This window comes from Miniopterus natalensis, chromosome 8, assembly GCF_054644295.1.
Source record: "Miniopterus natalensis isolate mMinNat1 chromosome 8, mMinNat1.hap1, whole genome shotgun sequence".
Taxonomy (NCBI): domain Eukaryota; kingdom Metazoa; phylum Chordata; class Mammalia; order Chiroptera; family Miniopteridae; genus Miniopterus; species Miniopterus natalensis.
The window spans coordinates 49,251,546-49,278,841 of record NC_142088.1 but is presented as its reverse complement, the minus strand read 5'-3'; positions in this window follow the sequence as shown (position 1 = coordinate 49,278,841).

The following is a 27,296-nucleotide window of genomic DNA, read 5'->3' as shown; positions in this document are numbered from 1 at the left end:
TAAAAAAAATCTCTTCCTTAATATTTGCTGAGAGAATAGTACATTGCAATAACGTATATACCGATTTACCACTCAGAAGTCTTATGTAAGTAAAACAATAAATGGAGCTCAACAACATATAACCTAAAAGCCTTCCAGAAAGGTCCTCTGTAATAACAGTACATTCTTTTCAAGAGCTATTAAATGCCGAGCCAATGCTGGTTTATTAACCTTCACAGTCTCCTGAAAGAAAATAGGTAACAAAGGAAATCCCGCGAGCTCTTCTCTACAAGAGAAGCAATTGGTGGTTGGACCCAGGCTTCCAGGCCCTGAGCACAAGGCCACATCAGGTACCAAGTGGTAAACAATTAAAGCTGGAAGAGACCTCTCAGCAGGGTCTCTCAAGCTGTGGTCTGCACTTGCACTGGCATCACCTGGGGTGCTGTTAAAACAAAACACACACCAGCAGCAGAATCCTGGGACCCACCTGAGCAAGTTTGGATTTTTATCAAGAATCTCTGGGTGTGAGGGTCTGAGAATCTGCATTTATCTTTTTTTCTTTTTCTTGTTAATCCCACCTGAGAATATTTTTTCCATTGATTTTTAGAGACAGTGGAAGGGAGGGAGAGAGGGAGAGAGAGAGAAAAAAACGTTGCTGTGAGAGAAACAGATCAATTGGTTGCTTCCCGTGCATGCGCCCCGACCCGGCCCGGAATCAAACCTGCAACCCAGGTACGGCCCTGACCAGGAATCAAACCTGAGACCCTTCAGTGTGCAGGCCAAAGCTCTAACCATTGAGCACACTGACCAGCGCTGGACTTTTTTTTTAACCAAGCTCCCCACCGCCCCAGTGACATTAGTGTTCACTAAAGTCTGAGTACTCCTCCCTTAGAGGCCATCTAATTAAGCTCCCCATTTTCAGATGAGAATGTTAAGGCTCAGAGAGGGGAAATGACTTTCAGAAGTCCCTGAGCCATTTGCAAAGCCCAAGTAGGTCTGGGACTCTTACAATTCGCTTCCTTTCTCCCATACCTTGTTGCTTCTGAGTAATTTGTTTCCTCCTTGAGTGTGGATGCTGCAAGCATCCCTGGAACCGACACTCTACTGACTTGCTCTTCCAATTCTCATTTGAACCAGGTTGAACATCTTCCTGGTTCCTTAATTAAATTAATGAGTTAAATACAATCTATGACATATGTATTATGTACATTACAATGAGAGTTTTCTTAACTTTTAAAAATTATAATTCCACATGAGATAAATAATTGTAGAAGGCATGGAGGAGTGAACAGCGACACTGAAGTCTTCCCTGGCTCCACAAGAGAGCCTGGCGCTTCCTCCTCTGTGCATTTGAATATGTCTCTGCTTCCGTCACATAGCTGTGAACACCCCCTCGGGGCAGGTGTTAGTGGGCTTTGCATCTCATATTTTGTATTTGCACCTGTTGGACACTTAATACTTTGTTGTTGTTGTTGTTGTTGTTGTTAAAGAAAGATTAAGTTGACTGGTTCTCTTAGTGAATGAAGATCTGTTAGAGGCGTGATAGCCAAATGAAATCCAGGACCATGTCAGACACATTTTGTACTTTTCTCTGTGCGCTGTTTCTAGTAGACTTGCTGACACAGGATCAACATGGGCAAAATTGAGAAGTTGCTTTGTTTTTGGAGACTCCCTTCTTAGTGGACATAACAATAATAGTATATACTACTGTGTATATCTAATCTATACATATTACACACTTTACAAAGACAAGCACTGCTAGTTATATAGGTAATATTTCAACCTCACATTACACTAGAAGCTAAAAATAAAAATCTTCTTATCCCCATTTTCCAGAGGAGGAAACTGAAGCACAGACAGGGAACTCACTTGATGAAGTTATACATCTAGTAAGAGACAGACAGGATTTCAGTTGGGTTTCTCTGATTCCCAAGTCCAGGAGTTGATCCAGATTTCATCAATTGCTGGTTATAGAAATCTAGGCAAGTTACCGAACCTCCCTGAGCCTTCATTTCCTTTGCTATTTGCATTGCAGGGTTATTTTGAATATTGGAAACCATGCATAAAAAACACTACTATATAGTGCCTGCCATTGTTGGTGCTGAATTAAAGAAAGCTAGCAATCACAGTTGTCATTGTTACCTTTTAGTACCTTCTTGCCCCACCTGAGCTTGCCTTCCCACTCACCTAACCTCTCCCTCACCTCCAGCACTTGTGGCCTCCCAGCCGTCAGGGCTCCAAGCACCTGCACTCTACCAGGGATTATTCCTTGAAGTTTCTGCCTCTGCCCTAGAGCAGTGTTTCTCAGATTGAAACCTTTGCAGGAATTGCCCAAGGGTCTTGTTAAATGACAAGTCCTGATTCGTTCAGTGGGTCTGGGGTACAGCCCAAGATTCTCTATTTCTAACAATCTCCCTGGTGGCTCTCAAGCCCTTGGACCTGCACCACATTCAGAGAAGCAAGGCTCCATCTTCCTGTCACTTTTCCTTGCTGCTTCCCTTTCCCTCCCCCAATCCAGTCTCATTCACTCAAAGGCATGTTTTCTGCTACTGTGATACCAGAAAACTAGAGATGCTCAAGATTTTCCCAGGTAACAAATTTGCATTTCAAATATGGTTTTCTGCAGTTCTTTGTTTCCCCTTCCTACTATCTCCAGGCACATAAAGAAGAGGTCACTGATAATTTTCAGTTGTAAAGAGGGATTAGTTGTGAGTGAGGAGGGATCAGGGGTAAGGTTGGGGGTGAGGAGGAAGCTTTTCGGTACTGTCAAGTCACAGGTCCTAGTAGCCATTTACTTGTATGAGTGTACTTATTAAGTTAATTCACTGTAACTTCAAAATTCCTAAATCAGGCTAATGAATTAATTCTCTTATGAGGCTATCTTTCATTTTAAAAGTGGATTCTGGATGCCAGCACAGTATTCCTGTTGAAAATGTTGATTAACTTTTTGTGCTATTGAGCTATTAATAGGCAGGACTGCAGCTTTGGGAAATCTAACAAATATTGACAGAGCCCAGTGAGATGCTGTGGTGATTATTAAACCCTTCCTCCCAAAGACCACTGGGGCCCTGCCATGGCAACCCTCAGGCAAACTCTGCCCTCAGGGAGAGATCCAATAATTGACACAAATCGATCCTTCTTTATCCAAGTTTAAAAATAATTATCAGAAACAAATCCATTTTGGCCCTGGCCTGTGTGGCTCAGTTGGTTGAGCGTCATCTGTCTTGTGCACCGAAAGGTTACTGGTTCGATTCTGGGTCGGGGCTCATGCCTGGGTTGCAAGCTTGATCCCAGGGAGGGGGTGTGCAGGAGGCGGCCAATGGATGTTGCGCTCTCACATCTATGCTTTTCTCTCTAAGAATCAATAAACTATTCTTTTAAAAAATCCAGTTTGTTGAAAAAAATTATATATATCTTCTCCATGTGTTATTCATACTACACCCAGATGAGGGCATTGAGTCATAGGGGTTATGTATCTGGATAAGATTCTGAAGGAATTAATTGACATCTAAGGAGGGAAAAATCAACCATTTAGAAATTCCCAGTTTTATTGACCATTACTTGGAAATATACTTTGCAAATGCCAGTATTTTATGCATTTATCATCATCACCACCACCACCACCACCATCATAACCTAGAAGGAGGCTGTTTGTTTGCCTCTCACTTATTATGTAAGTCAGTGCATGCTGGTCAGGGGCATTATATGTAAGTACAAAGGAGCATACTTTAAATGCTTATGTTAAAAGGAGCTACAAAAGCAGTTAATTTCTGTCAGTGACACCAATTCTGTTAGTGTCCACCCAACTGCGCCTTGCTATTTCTCCAGCTCCCTGCCCAGCCACCACTTCTGTCTCATTAGACTTTGATAGGCAAGAATGAAAAACAAGAAAATGACTAATATTGCTTTCCACCCTTACAGCAAGGCCTGGAGCACGGACCCCAGTCTGGGCTTACGGGACCTGCAGGGCAGTCCACAGGGGGCTTCTGGGAAAGGCCTTATTCCCAGATAAAAAGCAATGCATGGAAAATGACTTTCTTCTGCATTTTGGAGTGATTGTGTGAAGATAAAATACACTGGAACAGAGGCAGCCATTAGAGAAAAAGACTGAGCACAACAACTAAAGTCTGGGAAAAGAGAACAGAAAGAGGAAAAGAACTTGGGTCCTCAGGGGCACCGTGAAGCTCTAGCTTCAGCTGTGGAACTGCCCCTGCTTCCAGGCCGCTCGCTCTGTGATCTTTTTGTTTCAGTCTTGTTTTCCTGGTGGGCCAGAGCATCCTAACTGGTGTTCTAGTCCTGGAGGAAGGAGCCCCTGGGGTTGTGAGGGCACGTCCAAGGCAGACGAAGCTGCGCTGTTTGCACTCTTCCTGGAGCGGCACAGAGCATAGTTGTGGTCAGATGCACTTGGGAACATGCTCGGTCTCGTGAAAGCCTTAGGAATTTGCTGCCAACCCTGATCAGGCAGACTGACCCTGCTTCCTTCCTGTGCCAAATTCCTGGTGTCATTTATAACAAAATCTCAGGTTTGGGGCCAGTGGTGGTTTTCTAGAGCTTTTAGTTTCATGGGTAGACAGATGTTTGGGGAAGTTTATTTCTCTGAATATAGCCTATATAAATTATAGTCTCTTCAGTCATATGAATGAAATGGAATTTGAAAGCAGAGTATTAACAGACAGAGGCCGTTTATGTCCTTTGCAAATGATGTCATATATAAAGTCTTTTCCTTAATAAGGTAAACTGTTTTCACTATTACAGGGATTATCTGAAATTGAGCCCAGACCCTCAGACTGCACTGTGATGGAAAGGGATGTGTGTTTATAAACAAGGTAGTAACTATGAAATGATGCAATACTATTTTTGGAAAGTTACAGGAGCTGTTTGTAAAAAAATAAATTAGAAGGAATGTTGATCTTGCCTGTCCACTTTCCTTTCAATCTTTATTACACCAAAAGTTGCTTTTTGTTTTAGACTGATTCTCTTTTACACAGATAACTTTTGACTTTCTATAGTCACATATTATTGTGGTTACTGTTTGTGTCTATGACATTCAACATTTCAAAAAGGTGAAGATTTAAAAATTAGTAATTCCTTACTATTTTGGACTTAAAGTCTTGTTAGTTCAAGATTTTAAATGCTGACATTATAAAAATAGTGGTTATATTTGCCTTTTCCATTTGCTTCACTCCATCATGATACTTTTCAAAATCTATTTTTATATACTGATGAAGTTTACAAACAAAATATATTCCATTCTACATGCATACAGAAAACACATTTGGCACTGGAAAACCACATTGGTATGTACTCATTAAATAGAACTAACTTATAAGATCTAAATAATCAAACAAGCAAAACAAAAAAACAAAGCAGGGTCACAGAGGACAATGCATGACCAAAACTTCAAAGTTGTCATTACATCAGCTCTGGCTCCTTGGTTCTGTGTTCACTCTTCCAAAGACTGAGGGGGAAGGGAAGATGCTAAGGGATGGAATGGTAGAAGTAGACCAGGCCAGGGCACCCTGTTGTTTCTGCCCCACCTAGCTGTACTTCTCTCTGCCTCCCACCCATCATCTCCATTGTCAATGACATGCTATGCTGAGAAAAATCACACTCAAACTTGCGCTTTAGGGAGATTAAGAAGACAGTACTGTGTAGGATAGATTGGGAGGAAGCAAAACAGCCTAATTGAGAAAACTGGTTAGAGAACCATTGCATTGGTTTAGATAAACTGAAGAGGTTTTGGCAATTTGAATTAGGATAATGTCTAGAAGAATGGAGTGTAAGTGGGTGGAGAAATGTCAAGCTCAATATATCTTAGATCTTGAATTCCATTCTACCCCATATAAATTTGATATTCAAGCCCAGCCCATATTGAATATCCAGGGCCACTTCTAGCCAGTTGCTGTAGATGCTTGCTGCTATTGCAATGAGCTTGAATAATCTGCAGTCTTCTAGGTCACTGCATCTCCAGCACCTCTGCTATGCCCTCCTTCTGAAGGTACGTCTTCACATTTCTGGGGCTTAATTATACTTCAAGAACTTGTTTGAAAGCATCTCTCTATAGCCTTGTGTAACACCTTCAGGTAGTAGAGCTGACCATCCCTTTCTCTGGGATCTTCTGAATCTTGTTTGAATTTAGATTTGGCACTTATCATATTGAACTGTTCTTATATTTAAATTCTTCCAATATCCATTGCAATGGCCCATAGTAGATAGTTGGTAAATATTTATTGAATGGTTTAAATTCTGATAATCAAAGATTCTGCCTTATTCTTGGGCCCTGCCTTCTCTGCCTCATAAGACAGTTCTTAAAACTGACTTCCTGCCTTCATCCCTGTTCCTGAATTTTTCTTGTGCTAACTACTCAGTAACACAGTCATGTTCAAGGGCTATTGATCGGTGCTCTCTTATTGCTCCCCTCCCTTGCCACTTGCTGAACTCTATGGCAGTGTCGGCCCAGCTGCTTGTCCATAGAACAACCATGAAACTTGTGGTTAGCCATGTGACAGCTTCTAAGTATCACCTGCTCTAGATACTTGATGTATCAACTTCTAGTCCCCCCTTTCCACTGCGCTCCCCTCTTTGCAGACTACCTGGTTTAAAAATGGACAGCTCTGTACCCTTGATCTCATACTTGTTAATCAGGCTGAAGCCTCTACTGCAGGCTGTAGATGCCACTAGCAACTATACCTGGCATTTGTTCCTCTCCCCAACCACCCACCAGTGGACAAGAGTGACGGCTGGTCTAATCTTCTTGCCTCTCTAGTATATAACTGGTGGTGCTCTGCGGAATCTCAAGCTATAACAGATAAATCCTTTGAATTTGGAAACTGCTTAGATTTGGGGGAAGGCAAATGAATGTGGGACAAGAGTGAATAGCTGAGGCTAACTGGGTGATTGGTAATGTAGATGGCATGGTGGAAAGAAAGCACATAAGAAAGAGTATTTTTAGGAAGGAGCTTAATGAGGTCAACTTTTAAGAGGATATTATGAATCCAGTTTTGGATATACCCAGGGGTGATATTGAAATATTTAATGAGTTATGATATAACATCAACCAAGCAGCACAGATGCCAGTGCTAGGCATTATGGGTGCTTATCAGCCTAGGATATATTATACTGGGTGGAGGAAGCAGACAGAACAACTTATTGGATATTCAGAGGGATCATTGATCAGGGCCAGAATCAATAAATTCCAGAGAAACTTCCCATCTGAATTTCAACCTTCTTTTCCCTTTCCCTCCATCTGAGGTTTAGACTGTGCTTATATACCATTGGGTAGCAGTCTTAACACTTTTTCACCCTCTTACAACAGGCAGGTAGTTTGTCTTATAATTACCCCCAGGTTCCTACTCAAACCATTTCACTGCAGTCATTCTCATACCACTTTTTCATGACTCTGTAAGAGCATGGCCAGCCATCTCCCGTTTCAGCCAGCAAAGACCTCTTATCCTCACAGATAAGAGAAGGCTGACTGCTATGGATTTATGCAAATTCAGTTTTTAACCTGCTGGCCAAAGAATAGGGCATAGAGATTAATTCTTGAGATGTTTTTCAGCTTTTGAATTTTGTGTTCCAGGGAGGATGTCTTTTATTTTTCTTTTTGACAGATTGGATGTAGACATAAAGATAGAAAGTTAATTGTTAGCTCTGGGCATTCAAAGGTGAGGATTTTTACCCACCCTTCTTAGAAAGGACAAACTTATTACATAAGTATTTAACTATGGATTAGTAGCTTCTGGTTCAAAGTGAAAATACAATAAATGTCAGATAACTAAATTGGTTGCATTGGGGGCCACTCATTAGAGAGAGCAGTGAGTTAGCATAGCTAATGAGAAAATCTCTAGTGGGGAAGCAAGAATGCTGGATCTAGTCTCCCTTCTGCTAGTGTCATACTGGGAACTCTGGAGTATGGAACTTTGATTTTCCCAGATTCCTTCAGTTCTAGCATTGATCAAGGATAAATGCAAATTTGTTTCTCTTTTACCTCACAGATGTGTGGGAGGTTTGAGTATCTGGGAAAGTACTAGCTTTTGTGTCTCTCAGCACTTAGGCTGATTACAAGCTTTTGTCCCTTTTTTTCAACTTGTTTATTAAGTACAGGGGGCGTTGACAGCAAGGCTGTTTGTCATTCAAGGCAGTCCCTTGCCTATTCAGTGGAGACAGACTGCCACCTGGGTCTTGACTCTGCCATGAGATTTGCCAGGTGATGACATGAACACCCACTCAAGCGTCTATGAAATGTCTGCCTTCAGAGTGTTTCATTTGATCCACTCTGCACCCCGCCCCTTGACACTCATTTCCTCGCTGACCTTGCTCTAATCCCAGGAGTGAGCTTCCTGGCCTTGATCCTGTGCTAGCGGAATCAGCTACCTCCTCTGAATGTTCAAAAGGCTCCTCTTGGCAGGCATCTCTTTTCAGATGAGTCACAGGGCGTAGGAGGTGTATCACTCGGTGATCTTCTTGAGAATGCACTTTACCTGGCTTTAGGTCCAGGATTATCTGGGAAGAATGATGGGTTGGCTAAATGTTACATTTGCATTCCTCACAGTGGCCAAGACATGGAGACCACCAGTGTCCTTTAGTAGAGGATTAGATAAAGAAGGTGTGGTTCAAACATACTATGGAATACTACTCTGACATAAGAAAAGATGAGCTACTGCCGGTTGTGACAACATGGATGGACCTTAAAAATATTACACTAAGCAGCCCGGCCGGGCGTGGCTCAGCGGTTGAGCGTCGACCTAGGATCCAGGCGATCGGGGTTCGATTCCCGGTCAGGGCCCATGCCCAGGCCATGGGCTCGATCAATGACTCTCTCATCCTTGATGTTTCTGTCTCTCTCTCTCCCTCTCCTTTCCTCTCTCTGAAATCAATAAAGATATATTTAAAAATATATATATATATTACACTAAGCAAAATAGGTCAGTCAGAAAAAGCCAAGAACCATATGATTTCATTCACATGTGGAATATAAAACTGAAACTCATGGACATGGACAACAGTGTGGTGGTTGCCAGAGGGAAGGGGGTAGTAAAGGGTAAAGGGGGCCAAATACATGGCAAGGGAAGATGATTTGACTTTGAGTGCTGGGCACACAATGCAATACACAGGTCATGTATCATAGAAGTGTACACTTGCAACTATATGATCCCATTAACCAATATCACCCCAATAAATTGAATTAAAAACAAAACTAAAAACTTCTATTTTATATTTGCACATCCAAAAAAAAAATATTACTACATTTGCAGAGGTAAGTTTAATGGATTTCTCAGAGTTTTGAGGTATATTCTTTACAGTTAAGATTGTCTTCATGAAGAAAAAACACCACCACCAACTACCTATCCTCTGCCTGTAACTATGCATAGGTTTTTCGCTACGTAGGAATAAAACTCTGTTCTCCACCACTGTCTTCTCAAGCTCCTGTGTCAGCACAACCACCTTTCACCGCCCGATCCCTGAACAGGTAGTGTTTACTGACTGTGTTAATTTCTTCATCACCTATTCACAGATTAAGCTTATACAATCTGGTTTCCAATCAGACCCAACACCGAAATAATTTTTCCCTGTGCTTTTCCACCAGCCCCATGTCATTTTCTCAGGTTTTTTTTTACCTCATTAAATCTCTCTGGAGTATTTGCTACTGCTGATTATCCTCTTTCCTTAAAAATTTGTCCAAGGCTCAGTCTCTTAAACACTGAATTCTTTCTTTACCTCTTCAACTTTTCCCTCCTTTGGTAACTCCCTTTTCTCCTTAGAGCCTTGAACTCAGCCTTTATTTTTGTCCCTAGGCCCATCCATTTTCGAAGTTAATACTTATGGTAGTGAGTCTCTTCAAATGTCTTAAACGCTAACTTCTCACATAAAATCTGTTTCTTCTAACTACCTACGAGTTATTTCCACTTGGATGTCCAATTTCCCATCCCAAGTTCTCCATTCCAGGAAACAGATTGTTTGGGTTTAAATCTTGCATGAATGTCTTCACAGTTAGAATTTCTGAGCCTCTTTGCTGTGTGTTGTATCATTTATTGGGCTGCTTCCCAGCTCAAAAGGTTTCACCATTATCAATGAATTCAAATTCTACAGCTAGATATCCAAGGCTCCGTATCCTTGTTCCTGCTTTGGTGGTCACTTTCATCTACCGCCACTTAATATATAAACTTCTGCTCCAGTCAAGGCAATCAACTTCCCAGTCCCTGAAAATGCTATGCCATTTCCACTATCTGAGCATGTCCTTTAGGTGGCAATACCTTCCTTGGGAGAGGTGACACGAGCCCCATGTATTTGCCATCTTTGATAACTTCTTAACAAATACATCTTAAATAATTAACTTTGAAGGAAAATGAGAATTCTTTTGAAAGTCTTAGAAACAGGACACAAAGTTCTAGAGGGTATAAAAAGTGTGAAAAGTTAGAAATGTCTGGATCATATTATGACATCTCTAAATTAGGCTGGTTAGGTACTTGATTGAGCACCTACAGTTTGCCAGACATTTACGTAGTATGTATGACCAGTCCTGTATTCCTCTAGTTGCCATTCAATCATTCTTTTCAGTATCAAGACAAAGGAGTGCACAGCATGTTATGACCTTGAGGTCCTTTATATAAGGAGAAAATTAGGTTCCAGATTATATCCCATAGGATCCATTGCCAAATCCACCAAACTAGTATTTGAGTGGTTATTATTAAATAGCATACACTTATTGAACTCTTAATATAGTCAAGGCACTGTTGTGGTGTTGTGAGGGAACCTCAAAGAAGAATAAAACATGGCCCTTTGCTATTATACACGTTGTTGACTTGGCACTATTTTCAGTGCTTTGTATATTTTTTCAAATATAAATTTTATGACAGAAATACTTCTACAAAGTTATAAATGTCAAATACATAAGGCTTATGATGAAAAATGGCAGTCATCTGTCCCACCCTCCCTGAGTTTCATTACTCAGAGGCAACCACATTCAACTCTAGTAAATGTTTATTGAGCTATTTAAGTAAATACTTGCAAATAATATTTCTTGACATTTTAATTCTTGCAGAATGAAAATTTTGCTCTCTTATCTCCAACTTCTTATATTTCTCAACTTCCTCTTTTTAAGATAATTAAAATTTTTAGTAAAGTAAACATTTGGGATTTATATTATTATATTTATATAAACACTATTCACCATTCACTAAGTAATGTATTATAATACATTCTTTCTTATACAACTTTATTTTTTCTTACAATTAATAATTGTGTCATTTAAAAAATTGTCTTTGTTTCTATCTCTAATTAAAAAAACACTATAAAATCCTTCCCAAATTTATAATTTGTTAGTTTCATCCTTAAGCACAGCTCCACTCCCAGGAACTCTCTCTCTTGGAGTCCTCAGCTTTCATATTCCTATCTGGACTGACTGCTCTCTTAGTTTCTGGAACAGCTATCATCATGGGACATCTCTGTAGCTTTCTCTTGAGTTATAGCCCATGTTTTCTTCTTTCTTGTTTTAATCTTTTCCTTTTCTTTTTTTTTTTGAAGACATCCTTCATTAACTTCCAGGAGAGGGGTTTATGAGAATAAAGTTGAGATTTTTAAAATTTTTATTTTATTTTTTAAAATTGATTTTTAGACAGAGAAGAAGGGAGAGGGAGGGAGATAGAGAAACACCGATGTGAGAGTGGCATCAGTCGCCTGCCTCCCGCATATCCCGTGTTGGGGATGGAGCCTGCAAGCAGGGCGTGTGCTCTGACTGGAAATCAAACCAGCAACCTTTCAGTGCACAGGAAGATGCCAGGATGGCTCCCAAGCAACTGAACTTCATCGGCCAAAGCTTATTTTTATTTAAAAAAAATTTTTTTGAGATGTCCTTTTCTAGCTTTAAACTTGAGTGACAGTTTGACTGAGTATAGAATTCTGAGTAGAAATCATTATTCCTCAGAAACTTGAAAACATTACTCCACTGCCTTCCATCTCTCAGTGTTGCTGCTGGTAAGCAACAATTTGTTGACATCATTCCTCCATTGTTTTCACTTTTTGTCTTTGACATCATGAATTTTTTACCTTTAAAAATGTATTTAACTTTAGTTTTTGTGATGGTTAGAGATAATTGCATGAGTTCAATCTTCCATCTTTACCTGGGGGTCTTCAGGGTCATATTCGTTCGGAAGCCCTGAGTTATATCATTGTGCACAATTCATTTTTTTAGTAAATCACAGAGAAGTGTCCTGATATGACCATACACTGATTATTTAGAGACTATCAATCTTACATGTTTCCTATTCTTGTCTTGTGTTTGAAATTAATAACTTCTTTCTTAGTTCATTCTATTCTCTTTTTTCCATAATTTTTAGCATAGAGCTAATTATGCCATTTATATCATTTTAAGAATGTGTGTGTCCATCTCTACTGATGTTTTAAGACATATTTATTGATATATAATTTAAATACCATAAAATTCACTTATTTAAGTGTACAATTTAATTTTTAAAAATATATTCACAGAGTTGTTCAAACATTATTACAATCTATCCTATCTCCTCCAAATAAAACCCTGTACCCATTACCAGGTATTGCCCATTTTACATTCTTTCCTGTCCGTACAGCCACTTATTTAATTTCTGTGTCTATGTATTTGTCTATTATGGACATTTCATATAAAAGGAATTATGCAATCTATGGCCTCTTGTGACTGGTATCTTTCATTTAGTATAATGTTTTCAATGTTTATCCATGTTGTAGTAGATATCATTGCTTCATTCCTTTTTATTGCCAATTCCAACTAATTTTTAAGTTCTCTGAAGACAGGTTTTATCTTTTTATGCCCATCACCTAGCATAGTATCTAGGAGCTATTAGTATCTAACATATTTGTTTATTAAAAGGATAGACGGCTAAATCTAAGTCTATTTCAAATCTGCTCTCACAGTCCTTTCAAATATTTTATCTGATCATGCACTCCCTTCCCCAAAGTTTATTTCAAAAAAGTTTGATAAAGGTTTGGGCAAAAAATAAGGTATTTTAAATATAGATTATTCTTAATTTATCTTCACAGTAGGCATAGCATGCTATCCACAACCACCTCCTTCATAACTTAGACCTGTATTAGGATTTTCTGGTCTATAACTCGGGCATTTAACCAAGTTCATAGTCACTGACCACTGCAAGACTGGGGCAAAGAAGAGTTTGAAGCCTGCTTCTAGAGTTTCTTTACTTTGCTAAAGGTGATGGCCTTGGTCACCAAATAATATAATAATTTAGTTCTTGTAGAGCTTTTCTCTGATTTAGTGCTATAATATCCCCCCTCTGAGAGCACAAAGTGTGCCCTCCTTCAATCCTTTTCATTCCTTTAAACCAAATGAAATTAGGCTGAAGCCGGGGCACTGGCATTTCTTTTACTGTTCTGTCAAGAACAAGGTCACATTTTGTGGGTTCCTCTCATTCTACCTGTTGGTCCAGTCAACATTTGGGAAAGCAGAGAATTTACTAAGACTCCTAAACTATACTTTTCTGGTTTTCCCCAAACCCTCTGTCCTCAAAAGAAAACACATGCACACTATGGTTTGGAAAGATTTTTGACGTATCTAAGGATAATTTAAGAAAAGCTCAGTTTGAAAAAAGAGGGCTAGAATAAATGACTTCCTAAAACTTACCTTTCTGTCAGCTTAAAGTATTTCAAGCCCTAACATGATACTAAGGTACATGGGAGGTAGTGGTAGAATGGGTATGAATTCAGCAGACATTAAGTATTAAACTCATATCTATTTGTGGGCTACAGTTTCCATCTATATTTATGATTCCAAAAACAAAGATTTAATTTTTAAAACTAGTTTAATGGCCTTGAATTGTTTTTGAACAGCAGGAAATCTTTTGCAGGAACATCAAAGGTGATTACTCCTTCATGGCAAGAGATCAGGGGGTTTGTGTCTTTTGGCTTGATGTTAAGTCAAACTTTATTATTATTATTTTTAACATGCACACACACACACAGTGTTTTTAAAGGAATAAATCTTTTTTTTCTGAGTTCAAGGACTCTGAAAAAGCTTAAAGGCCCCCATAGGGGAGCTCAAACCCAACAATGCAAACATCTGACTTTATGTTTCTTCCTCAAAAAGATGAGAAGGACACAGGGGAAAGTTTGCCTATTTTTATCCATGAAACAAGGTCACAAAATACGTTATGTCAGTTAAATCAAATTCCTATATTTAAAAAATATTTCTGTGTAGTATATTGGGCCTTCTTGCTACAACTCAAGAATGACATAGGTTCTGTAATTATTATTTTTTGTAGTTTGTTATAAGAGTAAATTTTTGGTTGACATTTCTGAAATAAATACAGCTACTGGAGCACTAGCATTCTGATTTAAAAATCTGACTACATTAGAAGAAAATTAACCTTTTCAAAAAGCCACTGTTCTGAGGAATAATTTGAATCAAATGAGCTTTAAATGTTGTAACTGCATTTAGAATTTTTAAAGGGATTGCAACTTCCCAGTGACCTATTTTTTGGAGAAGAAAAAATCAAATAATATAGGAAAGTAACTATGAAAATTAAAAAGGAGATACCAAATAAAATGAATTTTCTTTAACTGAAATGGCTTTTATAGTAACATTAGGTTTAGAAATCAAAGTAGAAACTGACTTTATTATAAGTAGTTTTGATATCTTTAAAGCAAAGTATCAGGTTCTATTAATATGCGATAAATTGTATGATCTCTGTTGGAATCCTCCATGATACACTTATTTATTCATTTATTTCACATTTGACAGGCACTTACAACATGCTAAACAGAAACACTAAGGGTGGGCTAGGGAGCTGGTGCAGAGAGAATTACAACAGATTGTTAAAACATTAAGCACTTCGTATACATGCTAAACGTTTGAATGGAAATGATAGTGCATGGGAGGTTGGGTCTACAAACTCAAGTATGCAATATGCATTTTTACTCTTAACTTTCTCTTAAGTGGTTTAATTTGGCATCCAGGTACTGATCCCAGCAGTTTGTGAAAAGTTTCACTTCAGGAATTACGGGATCCCTTCTCACTTTGGGGTCAGGTTGAGATGCTGGGGTCTGTTATGGATTGAATCGTTTCCTCCAAAAAGATATATTGGAGTCCTTACCCACCATATCTCAGAATGTAACCTTACTTAGATATAGGGCCATTGCAGATATGGTTAGTTAGGATGAGGTTATACTGGAGTAAGATACACCCTTAATCCAATATAACTGTCGTCCTGTAAGGAAAAGAGAGAGACACACAGGGGGAAGACAGCCGTGTGATGACAGGGGCAGGGATTGGAGTGATATATCTGCAAACCAAGACACGCTAAGGAGTGCTGGTACCTGGTGGAAGAAGTAAGGAGGCATTCACTTCTTTAGGTTTCAGAGGGAGCATGGCCCTGCTGATACCTTGATTTTAGACTTTTAGTATCCAGAAATGTGAGACAATAAAAGTCTGTTGTTCTAAGTCACCCAGTTTGTGGTACTTTCTTAGGGAAGCCCTAAGAAATGAAAACAGGGCTTTGTACTCTGCCGGGTGTCAGATGGGACAGCAGGGCATCTAGTCTCTAGTCTTCAGGTCACATAGATAAATGCTGAGGCAACCAGCGTTCCTTTTTCACATGACTGTCTCCCCCCATCCCCAGGCCTGGTGGTCCCTGCTCTTTGTATGCTATGCTTGGGAGTCACGTAATTTTTAGGAGGCAGGAACCTCTGATCTTTTCACCTGGTGCATCAAGTGGCCACCATTAAGGCCCTGATAAATCTCGCTTTTTAGGAGGAGTAAGCCTTCCTCACTTCATCTCTTAGTCTTGAGATTTTTAATATTTTGGGAGGTAGCCCCATTCTCCTGCCTGCTGTCCAGACAACTCTGTTTCTTCTCTCAAAACTCATGTCCCCTTTACCTTTTCCTCATGTCTTGTATTTTCTACTAAGCTATTGGGCTTCCAGGAAACACCAGGGAGAGATTCTTTCTTTGTCTGCACACTGCTTCACCCACCTTCCCACTATGAAACCATAAACAATGGAGGAGAGCTTGATACAGGTAGGCTGGGGATGAAAAAAGTGGAAAATATAAGTAGGGAAGGCCTATAAAATAAATCTATCAAATTATTATGCAGCCACAAAATTATTAACAAGGCTATATTAAGTTATCCAGTGAAGTTTTTAAACAATTACCCAGTCTCCTTATGTCCTGATAGTAAATTAAATTTAGCAAATTGGGACTGAACTAAGAGATCAAGAGAGCAGTCTTCAATGCAATGTTTCAGTGATGGAGAACCATTAGTGGGTCTCTCCAAGATTGTATTTTAGGAAATTTTTCATAAACAATTGGCTGGTTCAACCATATACATTACTGATCACCAGATGACAGGTACATTGGTTTTTAAGATAGACAAAATAACCACACACAACAAATTAAGAGCCAGTTATCTTGGCTTTTGTAAGTCAGTGATTCCAAAGCTGGCTCAGAATCACTGAGGCTCTATTTAAAAATGCATGCCCAGACTTCTGGAATAAAGTCAGGGAATCTGTGGTTTCTAATATTTCCTGGGTAATTTGGGCCAATTTTGGGGAAGCACTAATCTAAAAGGTGAAATTAATTCAATAACCTTGAGCAATGATTATTAATATATGTATAGCCCAAATGAACAGGTATATTTAGTGTTTTTGGATACTGTCTCCTATCATCTGCCTAACCTTTGCTCTAGCAGGATTAGTTCAATAGGTTATACGTATCCATCTTTATTTTGAAATCCACAATTAGTATTTAAAAGAAATCCATTGGTTTCTTTAACAAAAATCTTTACTACTGTCCTATCGGGCTGGTAGCAAGATTTCTTGCCATTTGATAAAAGGAGAAACTGAGCCTGTTTCTAAATGAAATCAAAAGTTAGTAAATTATCAGGATAGCAGATGTGTTCCTCTATATTACCCCAGGCCTTTGAGTGCCTATTTAGACTTCAGTTGACGTTATCTAGTCCTCTTAATTTAACACTATTAGCATTTCTAAAACTAATCACCAAAGTATTCTAAATTAATTATGCTACTTAACTGCTAATAAAGATGTTTCATTTTCAATGGAAGGATGTCTTTAAAATACCTGCTTCAATACAAGTCTTATCTGCTTCAGCAAGTATGTGAATGTGTGTGTTTGTGTGTGTGTGTGTGTGTGTGTGAATGTGCAGTAAGGTGCGCATATCGCACTCCTTTTCACATTCCTGGCTAAGATATGCCAATCATGAACAATAACATACCCATACAATGACAAAACTAGACAAGACGGGGGAATTGCTTACCTGTATGTGTCTAGTGAATTCAGAACAGACAGTTGATCTGGTAGATTTAGGAAACATAAAACAAAGTCTCTCCAGGTGATAAAGTTCCCTGGATAATTCAGTTAAGATAAAAATATACATGCTGAGAAGCACATAACAAAAAGACACTGTTTAGGTAATTGCAGAACAAGAAAGAGTCTTTGTTTATTGAGGGACTTGAGGCAGGGCCCAACCCAGAAAGCCTGAGTGCTGGTGGAAAAGGCTTCCAGGAAAGAAAGGAAGGAATGCTAACCAACCCAACTTACTGGAGCTTATCACTTCTGCAGAAGTTGTGGTATTTAAAATTGTTTGTGTAAGAAGTAATAAAAACCTGGCAGGCTGGTACCTGTTAAGCTGCTGACATACGTTGTCCATGCAGCTTGTGGGCTGGCTGTGTTCGTTCAGGGTGGCCAGGGTAGCTACACAGCCCTTGTGCTAGCAAAACAAAGTAGAGTTTGAAAAAAAAATTCAGCTCTGACCTCAATGCCACCTCCTTTTCTCTCAACTCCTGATTAAGAGTGATGCAACTTTAGTTTGGAGGCGTAGGCTGGCTTTTGGGATGACATCAGCTTGGTACTTTGAAGTGCTTTGCTTCCCTCTTCTCATATGGCTGTTTTCCCACACAAGTTTTCTAGCTAAGTAGCTTCTTTGCTTTGGTTTCCTTCCTTATTTTGACCTAAATCCGTGTTCTCTGTTCTTCACTGGTCCTCAGAGACTCAGCATCCGGTTACTCTGATGTGATTCAGGTGTAAACGAAGAGAGTTTGAGAGGATTGAAGGTCTCTACTGCAAATGCTTCCAAAAGGTATTTCTGAGAAGGTGGCTTAAGATGAGTACTTGCCACACAGATCCTGCTCGTCAACATGTGAGTACTTTAGTGAGTAATTGGCTTCTAGCTTGGTCTGGGGCATATTTGAATATTTCCATTTGGTTTAGTAGATTTTTAATAGTAGATTTGTTCTAAAATTCTTTGCTAAATATAATGAAAACAGCAACAACATGTTCAGTAAAAAGATTAATATATTTTCAGCAGAGTTAATCTTTTCAGTGCCACTTATCAACTTTGCCCTATACTTTGTCAATATGAGGCTGATAGAAATTGTGAGGCAGGTTAACAGAATTGTGTAGGTGGTGCACTGACAACCCTAGGCCATTTATACAGTTGTCTGAGGAATGGCAAAGTGACTCAGCTTCCTACTTGGGAAATTCAATCTCACAGGAAGAGTTTTCCAAAATTAGATTCATACATGGAGGCAAAAGTCCTATGAAAAGCAGAGAAGCTGGTCACCATTAAAATACTGTATTGGTGAATTATTTTCTCACATGAGAGCTGAAAGTTTTATATAATCCTCCACTTGAACACATTGCGCATCTCTTTAAATGGTACTTCCATTGGTTGCTATGCCAGAAACCTAGGGATTGTCTTTGACAGCTCTGTTTCTCTTGCCTTGACGGTCAACCCATTACCAAATGTGGCTGCTTCAATCTCCAAAGTACATTTTGAGTCTGTCATGTTTTATCTCCATTGCTGCTACTTTTTGCCTAGACATAATCCCTAACTGGCCCTCCTGCTTTCACACTCACCCCTTTTCCAATCAATTCTGTATAGAGCAGCTGACATGATCTTTTGTGTGTGAATTTCTATCGTCATCAACATTGTACATGTGCATAAAGTGTCATAATTCTATAACTCTTATAATAACTACTCAGAAATAACAAATAGCTGTTCCTCCCCCTTCTCCATTCTTCATCCCCAGCAGTAACAACTTTCAACCCTTTTACTGGTTCTCTAGTTATTTCCTCTGCATTTCTAAATTGCATATTTATACTGCTTTTACTTGATTTTTCTATTTTAGGTGTTATCTTCTGATTTTCTGTTTACCATGGAAGACAAGAATTTAGCTCTCTTAAGTACCCCTCCCCTCTCCTTAGACCCACCACATCTTCCTAATAGAATTATATCATAATTTCAAGTTAGATCAGAATTCAGTCTGTACTGCCCTGAATAGGGTTTCAGGCCCAGCTGAGTCATGTGGTACACGATTCTTATATTTTCTTCCTATTTGACTTCTCATTTCCCCTGGTAATAACTATCCAGTTTTTGTTTGCTTCTCTCTCTCCCCCCCCCCATATATATATATATATATATATATCATTAATTCATCCTTAATTCTCCACGAAAAGTGGAGACCCTGAGTATTAATACATGTTCTTGTTCCAGTACAGCCTGGTGACTATCAAGCCTGCTATACAGCTGCCCAAGGTTTTTATTTTGCCATCACCCTGAGGATTTCTATTGTTTCTCTTTCGTATTGGATCCCTTGTTTCTTAGATCCAGTGACTAGCATGCTTTTGTTCTATCTTCATATTTGATTGAGAGAATTCATTCTAGGTCCAAAATAACTTTTGCCCAACATTACGCAATTATCCCCCCCCCCCCCATTGTTTTCTAGCTTCTAGTGTTAATATGGAACAATCCAATGGTATTCTGGTTCTGGATGGCTTTGTATGTGACACTCCCCCATTTTTATCTCATGAGTCCCTTTCAGGACCAGCATGTCTCAGTGTGGGTTTCTTCCTGTTCCTTCTGAGGTCCTCTTTCTGCTATTTCTTTATTTTGGTTTCTGACTCTCCCATTAGAAACTTTCCCCAACTATCTAGTGATCTCTGCTTTTCATTCCTATTTAAACAAGCTGTTGGGAGCTTTGTGGGGAGGATTATCAATAGGTTGGCAAACTGAGGCCCAGGGGTCAGTCTGACCCACTGCTTGTTTTTGTCTGGTAATAAGGTTCGTTTTCATATTGTTAATTACTGTTGAAGAAAATCACAATAATCATACTTTGTGACATGCGAAACTTCGTATTTAATCTAATTAGCTTACTGTAGAAAACAGAGTGAATCCTCACAGCTGGAATTTGCATATGGAAGAAAATGATCATGCATTCCCCTCCAATGTCTTGTATGCTTCACCAAGAGCAGTTCTGGTCTTTTCATAGCTCTGATCCCAACAAGCAGAGAGCCCCAGCACCAACACAGCAAGTCCAGGCATCATCTCCTCAAGCCTGCTTCCATCTAAATGATTTGAAAAGACAATGGTGACAGGGTTGCTCTAGAAAGAATAACACTATGCCCAAAGTGTTACTGTGTTGTACCAAGATTTGCAAGACCCAGATGGTCCTGTGAGATGTTCTGCACCAGAGGGGTAAGATGGGAGGCAGAAACAGCAGAGATTCATGGGAACATATGCATGTTCAGCATCTGATGTTTTTTTAATTTTCAGGTGAACAGAACCTCACAAAAATGTTGATCAGGTGCCATCATTCTATTACTCAAACATTCTCATGTTTCCCATCACATTTAGCACCAAATCCAAGTTCCAGATCACCTCTTCTCCTGCTGGTTTACCCTTTGCTTGCTCTGCTCCACCCACATTGGCCTCCTTGCTGCTCCTTGACCCTGACCAGCTAGTTTCCTTCCCAAAGTCTTTACATTTGTTCTTCCCTGTAAAAAAGAAGAAACTCTTACCTTTTGCAACAGCACTGATGAACCTAGAGATTATTATGCTAAGCTATATAAGCCAGACAGGCAAATACCATATGATCTCACTTATATGTGGAATCTAACGAACAAAATAAACTGATGAACAAAATAGAACCAGAGGCATGGATACATGGATCAGACTGACAGAGCTCAGAGGGGAGGGAGGTTGGGAGACTGGATGAAAGAAGGTGAAGAGATTAGCCAAAGAACATATATGCATAACCCATAGACACAGACACCAGTGTGGTGATGGCCAGAGGTAAGCGGTGGGGGTGGCTGGGGGGGTGAGGGAGGGGCAGGGGCTGGGGGAAGTGGGCAAAGGGAGGAGAAATGGGGATAGCTGTAAAAATGTCAGCAACAAAATTGCTCTTCCCTCTGCCTGGTACACTGTTTCCCAGATCTTCAGGTGACTTAATCCCTTACTTCATTCAGGTAACTGCTCCAATGTCACCTCTTCAAGGAGATCTTTCTTAACCACCCTTTTTTAAATAGTTCCCACTCATTACCTGTCACTCTGAACCCTTCTTTCAGTGAGTTGCAGTACAGAGACTGAGCCTTGCAAATTACATCTCTCAGTCTCTTTGCCAATTGGCTTCCAGTTAAGTTTGTTCAGAGACAGACATTCGTCTTTCACGGGAGGAGAGGAGGAAGGAAGAGGGGCAGAGTCTAGGAGATTTCTCCACTTTTCTCTTTTTTGGGTGGCATCTCTAGAAATGACTGCATCGTCTCTGGTTCAAGCATCTGCAAAGTGACCTTGGCCCCTGCGCTTCAATAAGACCACTTCTTTCCTTTATTCTTCAGCCTGAGGAATAGTTGCAAATCTCTGGGGTGCCTCACTGTCACCTATTGCTCTTTAAGTGTTTCTGACATCACTGACATCACTGTAACTGTAATTAGTTACAGTGATGTTTACTGGACTACTGTTTTACTGACAGGATCTTCACTGATATATCCTGCCTTATGTTTTCCATAGCCCGTATCACTACCTATTATATTATTATTGGTTAGCTCATTTGTTTTCTATCTCCCCCATTAGAATATGACTCTCATGAGGCCACATACTTGAGGACTCTAAAGCAAGCATTTGAACTTGCTGGAAAATAGAAGACCATGCATTTCCATTCCTCATCACTAAGCAGGGATCTGGAAAGAAGGACCGTGCCTGAGTTTCTCCTAGAGAGCGGGGGAAGGAAGCAGGCACATCAAGAACGGTGGCCCCTGGGTCAGGTGCTACACTGAAAACTCTAATTGCTCTTAGAAGTTCTCTTTCATATTTCCCGCTTCAGAGAGAGATGTCCAAGTTCCAGCTCCAGGAATCAATTGAAAGTAATGGGAACTAGGCCCGTGGAGGGGAAGAAGCCTGTGGGAGATTGGTGAACACACTAGGAGATGGAGCCTGTGGACCGGTGGGGGAGGAGGCAGGACTTTCTACTAAGCTGAGCTAGTGGGAACTCACCTATTAAAGCAACAATAGCTGATGAACGTGTGACACCTGTGTCTCACGTGTTTCGCATTATTAACTCTAACATGAATCTATGTGAATCACAATATATGCAACTGTATTAAACCACATATTTGAAAATATCAAAACTAACCACGTTGTGTATGTTTTTAAAAGTTGGACAATTTAATTTGTCTCTAAAGTACTGATTTACTTTTAACAGAACAAATCAGTGACATCAATAAATAAACCAGTAAATATCAATCCCAGGCCCACCCCAGCATATAGAACGAGAAAGGGTAACTGCTTTGTTACTAAACATAAAAATGACAGATGGGAACGAAGGATGACTTCTTGTCTCCTCACGGAGGGCTGTGCACAAGTGATATGTGGGCCTCTGCTACTTCATACCATTTTTAGTAGCTGCTCTCATTTCCAAAGGTTGTTTGGTAACATGGCTCTTAATTTCCAACTAGGTAGAATTGCTTGGGTATTTTTATTATTTATTCTCATTTTATTGGATTATGATTACAGAATGTGGCCTGTAAAATCTCTGCTTTAAAATTTTTGCTGAGGACATATTTTGTGGTCATTATATAGCCAATTTTGTAAATATGCCAAGGGTGTGTAGGAAGAAAAAGAATATGTCTATATGAAGCATCTCTACTTATATTTTGTTTATTATATTATTTAATCCCTTTTTTCTTACTTATTTCTTCTTATTATTTTTCAGCTCACTTGTGAAACAGGTATTTTTAAACTCCCACTATATTTTATTTATGTTTTGCATTTCTAAAGATTTTTCTCATTTATATGCTATTTTGTGCAAATAGACATATAAATGTTTTCTTCCTTAAAAGGTAAGACTTTTATCTTATGACTTTTATACCACAATCTCTCTTTACCCTATTTAGTGCTCACCACTTTCCGTTTAACTTATGTGATATTAATATTTCCTGTGATTTATTTTTGTTTGTGATTGCCTAATAGTATTTTGCCTTTCCTTTTGTTTTTAGCCCTTACAAAATTGCACTGTTTAAAGTGTGTTTCTTATAAACAACATATAGTTCAGGCTTAAAAAAATTAATATATAAATACCAAAGTAACAGCATTTTAAATAGAAAAATTTAGTCTGGTTACATTCTTTGCTACAATTGACATACGTGGTTTTATTTCATTCATTTTAATTAATGAATCCAGTTTAATTTGTTTTGTGTTTATTTCTTCTTATCTTTATAAATTTGATCAAGTTACTTTTTCATTCTTTAATTTTCTGTGTCAAATTAGAAGTTCTCTTGAATATTTCTATTCTACCATTGGTATTTCCCTTTTGTCACCTTTTTGATCAGATAGATATTTATCTATTGGACTGACCCCAAATTTTGAACTATGCAAAACCTCAAAGCCTTTGATCAATTATTAAGTGAGTCGTGCCCCTCCAGAGGCAGTATTTTCCTTCCCATTAATAAGGTTTCAGGAGTCTGAGCCATTTGTGGGAAAAAGCAGGCACACACTGATGGTAGAGTTTGTGAAGAAGGTAAGAGCAGGAAAACACAAGTGAAAGATGGTGCCCCTCCTCTCATCGGGTAGCCACTCAGGGCTCACACAGCCAGCCAGAGAGGTCCAAAAATGAGATTGTCACCTGCTACAAGTCTAATGACGGGTCAGCATGCGGGCTGTTAGTCTGATTTGACAGTCCTGCCCTCCCCAGGTCCTCCAGGGTTTGCCTTAGGAGAAAGCACCTGGTCCATGTGGCCAGGAGGTCAGTGGAATGAGGACGAGCATGAGGTTGAGAAATAGAAGCTGGTCAGTCCCTCTACGTGGGAAGCCTGATGGTCAGTAGCAAGGACAAATGACCAGATTTTATAAAAATGTGGAATAGCAATTAAACCTGTTACGGAGCCTTCATGTTTCTTAAGTTAAACTTGACAGCAATGAACTTACAACTGTAACTCTGCAACTGCACCAGAATCCATGAAAACATTAATAAGCTGTTAATTAGGGAATCTCTTTCTCATCTATTTGCAAGGCAGTGCTGTGTTTCCCTCCAGGTTCCTGAAACTAGCTCCCCCAGGCCTCTGTGAATGTGAACTTCTGCTTCTCAAGACCAGGACTTTCTTCTAATAGAAAGGCTATCTATAAAGTGGGGCCTGAGTCAAGGCTGCAGCCCCACAGAGACCACCTCTCTGGCTTGTTTCCTCCCCACTCCACTACTCTCTGTTATTCTGTTTTTTGCTTTTTTGTGGGGGAGGGTTCCCCTCCTCCCTGGTTAACCTGAAAAGCCCACCGTATCTGCTTTCTCCCAACATGTTTAGATTTTATAACTTTGCTCAAAATTTTCCTCAAGATACGTCCTTTCCAAGACAATTCCATGACTAATCTTAGTCGATTCTATGATTGTGTATTTGTCTTCCCTCACCCAACTTTATATACTCCCTCTTCTTAAGCTCTTTAAGGTCATAAAATGTATCTTGCTTGGTTTGCTCCCTTTTTACTCTGGAATAGTTATATGTGGGTCTTAAATACTTTTAAAAACTTCTGTTTAATTGATGTTTGCACAGGAAATGTAGAAATATGCAAATATAAAAATGGAATGAAGAATCTTTAAAACACCAGTAGAACAGCTTTACAAGTTATTTTAGAAAGAGCTATTGAAATATGAATAGATAAGGAAAACTAGTTTGGGAACTATAAAAAGATCATTGAAGCAGAATTTTAGCATTAAGTGATGTTATTGAAAATGACGAAAGAACCAACAATGCAATAAAAATGGATGAAGGATATAAACTCATTCACAGAGACAGAAATACAAAGCCTTTTCTTAAGCACCCGAAGGGATACTCAGCCTCACTCATAGTCACAGAGATTCATACTAAACAGAAACTTCTGAACATGGCCAAGACAGAGTAAAGAGACCAGGTTCAATCTTCTGCTTTAAGAGTAGAAAACCGGACAAAAATCAATTCAATACAAACACACAGACAGAAATGATGGCATTAGCAGTCAAGGATGTGGAAACGGCTACTATAAATGTTTCCCATGTTTAAGAAAACAAAACAGTATGAGAAGAAAAATGGGAGATAAAAATATAGTACTTTCATAAAGTACATTTTACATTTTCAGATAAGTGAAAAGTCAATATCTGAAATAAAAAATGTATTGGGTGAGATTAATATCAAATTAAAACTATAGAATAAATGATCAACAAACTTGAAGACATAGCAATAGAAACCATCTGAAATGAAGAACACAGAGGTAAAAAAGATGAAAAATTGAACAGTAGCAGGAATCTATAGGATAGTATTAAAAGTACTAATATACATTTAATTAGAGCTCTATAAACAAATACGGGGATAAAAAAATATTTTAGAGAAATACTGATCAAACACTTTCCAAATTTGAACTTAACTCCCTAAGTCCAAGAAGTTCAACAAATCCAGCAAATTAAACATACAGAAAAATAGAACAAAACATATTATAATCAAATTGTTGAAAACCATTGACAAAGAAAAAAATAATAGAGAGAATACAGACACATTATGCACAAAGAACCAAAATAGGAACTATAGGAGAATTCTTATCAGATGCTGTGCAAACCAGACAGTAGAGAGACACCTTTAAAATACTAAGAGAAAAGAAATCTGTCAATCTGGAATTCTTTAACCAGTCAAAATAAAAAGTAAAAAAGAAAAAAAATATTTAGACATACAAAAGCTGAATTCATTATCAGCATATCTGTACTTCAAGAAATATTTTTAAAAGTTCATCAGGGAGAGGGTAAACAATACCAGGAGGAAATCTGGATTTATGCAAAGGAATGAGAGTCACTAAAAATTGAAAATGCATGGGTAATATAACAGACATATTTTTCTTACTTAATTTTTTAACAAAAGTTAATTACTTACTTAAAGCAAAAACATCAGCAATGTATTATGGAGGAATAGCATACATAGTAGTAAGTAAAATAGCTGACAAAAATAACATAAAGGATAGGAGGGAGGAAATTAAAGCATAATGTTGTAAGGTTTTTACACTATACATAGGTAAGATATACATAGGATAAAAACTACTTAAAAGCAGACTTTGATAAATTAAAGATATAATTTGTAAACTCTAAGGCAACCACTGAAATAATGAAACAGAGATACACCTAATAAGCCAGTAGTAGAGATAAAGTGAGATCATAAAAAAGCACTCAGTGAACCTAAAAGAAGGTAAGAAATGGGCTATAAAGAAATAGGAAAATAGTAGGTTTAAATTCAACCACATTGTTAATCACATTAAATGTAAATAGTCTAAATGCCCCAATTAAAATGCAGAAATTGTCAGATTAGATAGAAATGCAGGATCCCATATTGTGATATTTATAAGAATCCCATAAATCTAAAGACACAAGTTAAAAGTAAAAAAATAAAATAGAATTCTACCATGCCAACACTTACTAAGTAAAAATGCTAGAGCTGCTTTATTAATGTCAAACAAAGTAGAATTTGGAACAAGGAACAATAATAGGGAAAGAGGAATATTTCTTAATGATCAATACGTTTTCGAAGAGGGCAAAACTGTAAATGTGCATGCAACTAACACAGTGCTTCAAAATACATGCAGCAAAAACTGATGGAACTTAAAGAAGTAGATAAATCCACAATTATAGGTAGGGATTTTGGCACAACTCTTTCGATAATTGATAGAACAAGTAGACAGAAAATCAGAAATGATATAGAATACTCACATTGATCGAATTGACATGGAACCCTCCATCTAACAACAGAAGAATACATATTCTTTTCCAATGAACACAGATCACATTCTGTACCATAAAACAAGTCTCAATAAATATAAAAGGATTGAAGTCATACACAGTATATTTTCTGACCAAGAAAAGGTTAAGAATTGATACAGGAAAACAACTGAAAATCCTAAGTATGTGAAAACAAGTCAACACACTTCTGAATAATCCATGGTTCAAGGAAGAAATTACAACGGTAAATTAGGAATATTTTTTAAACTGAATGAAAGTGAAAACATAAGATCTGTGAG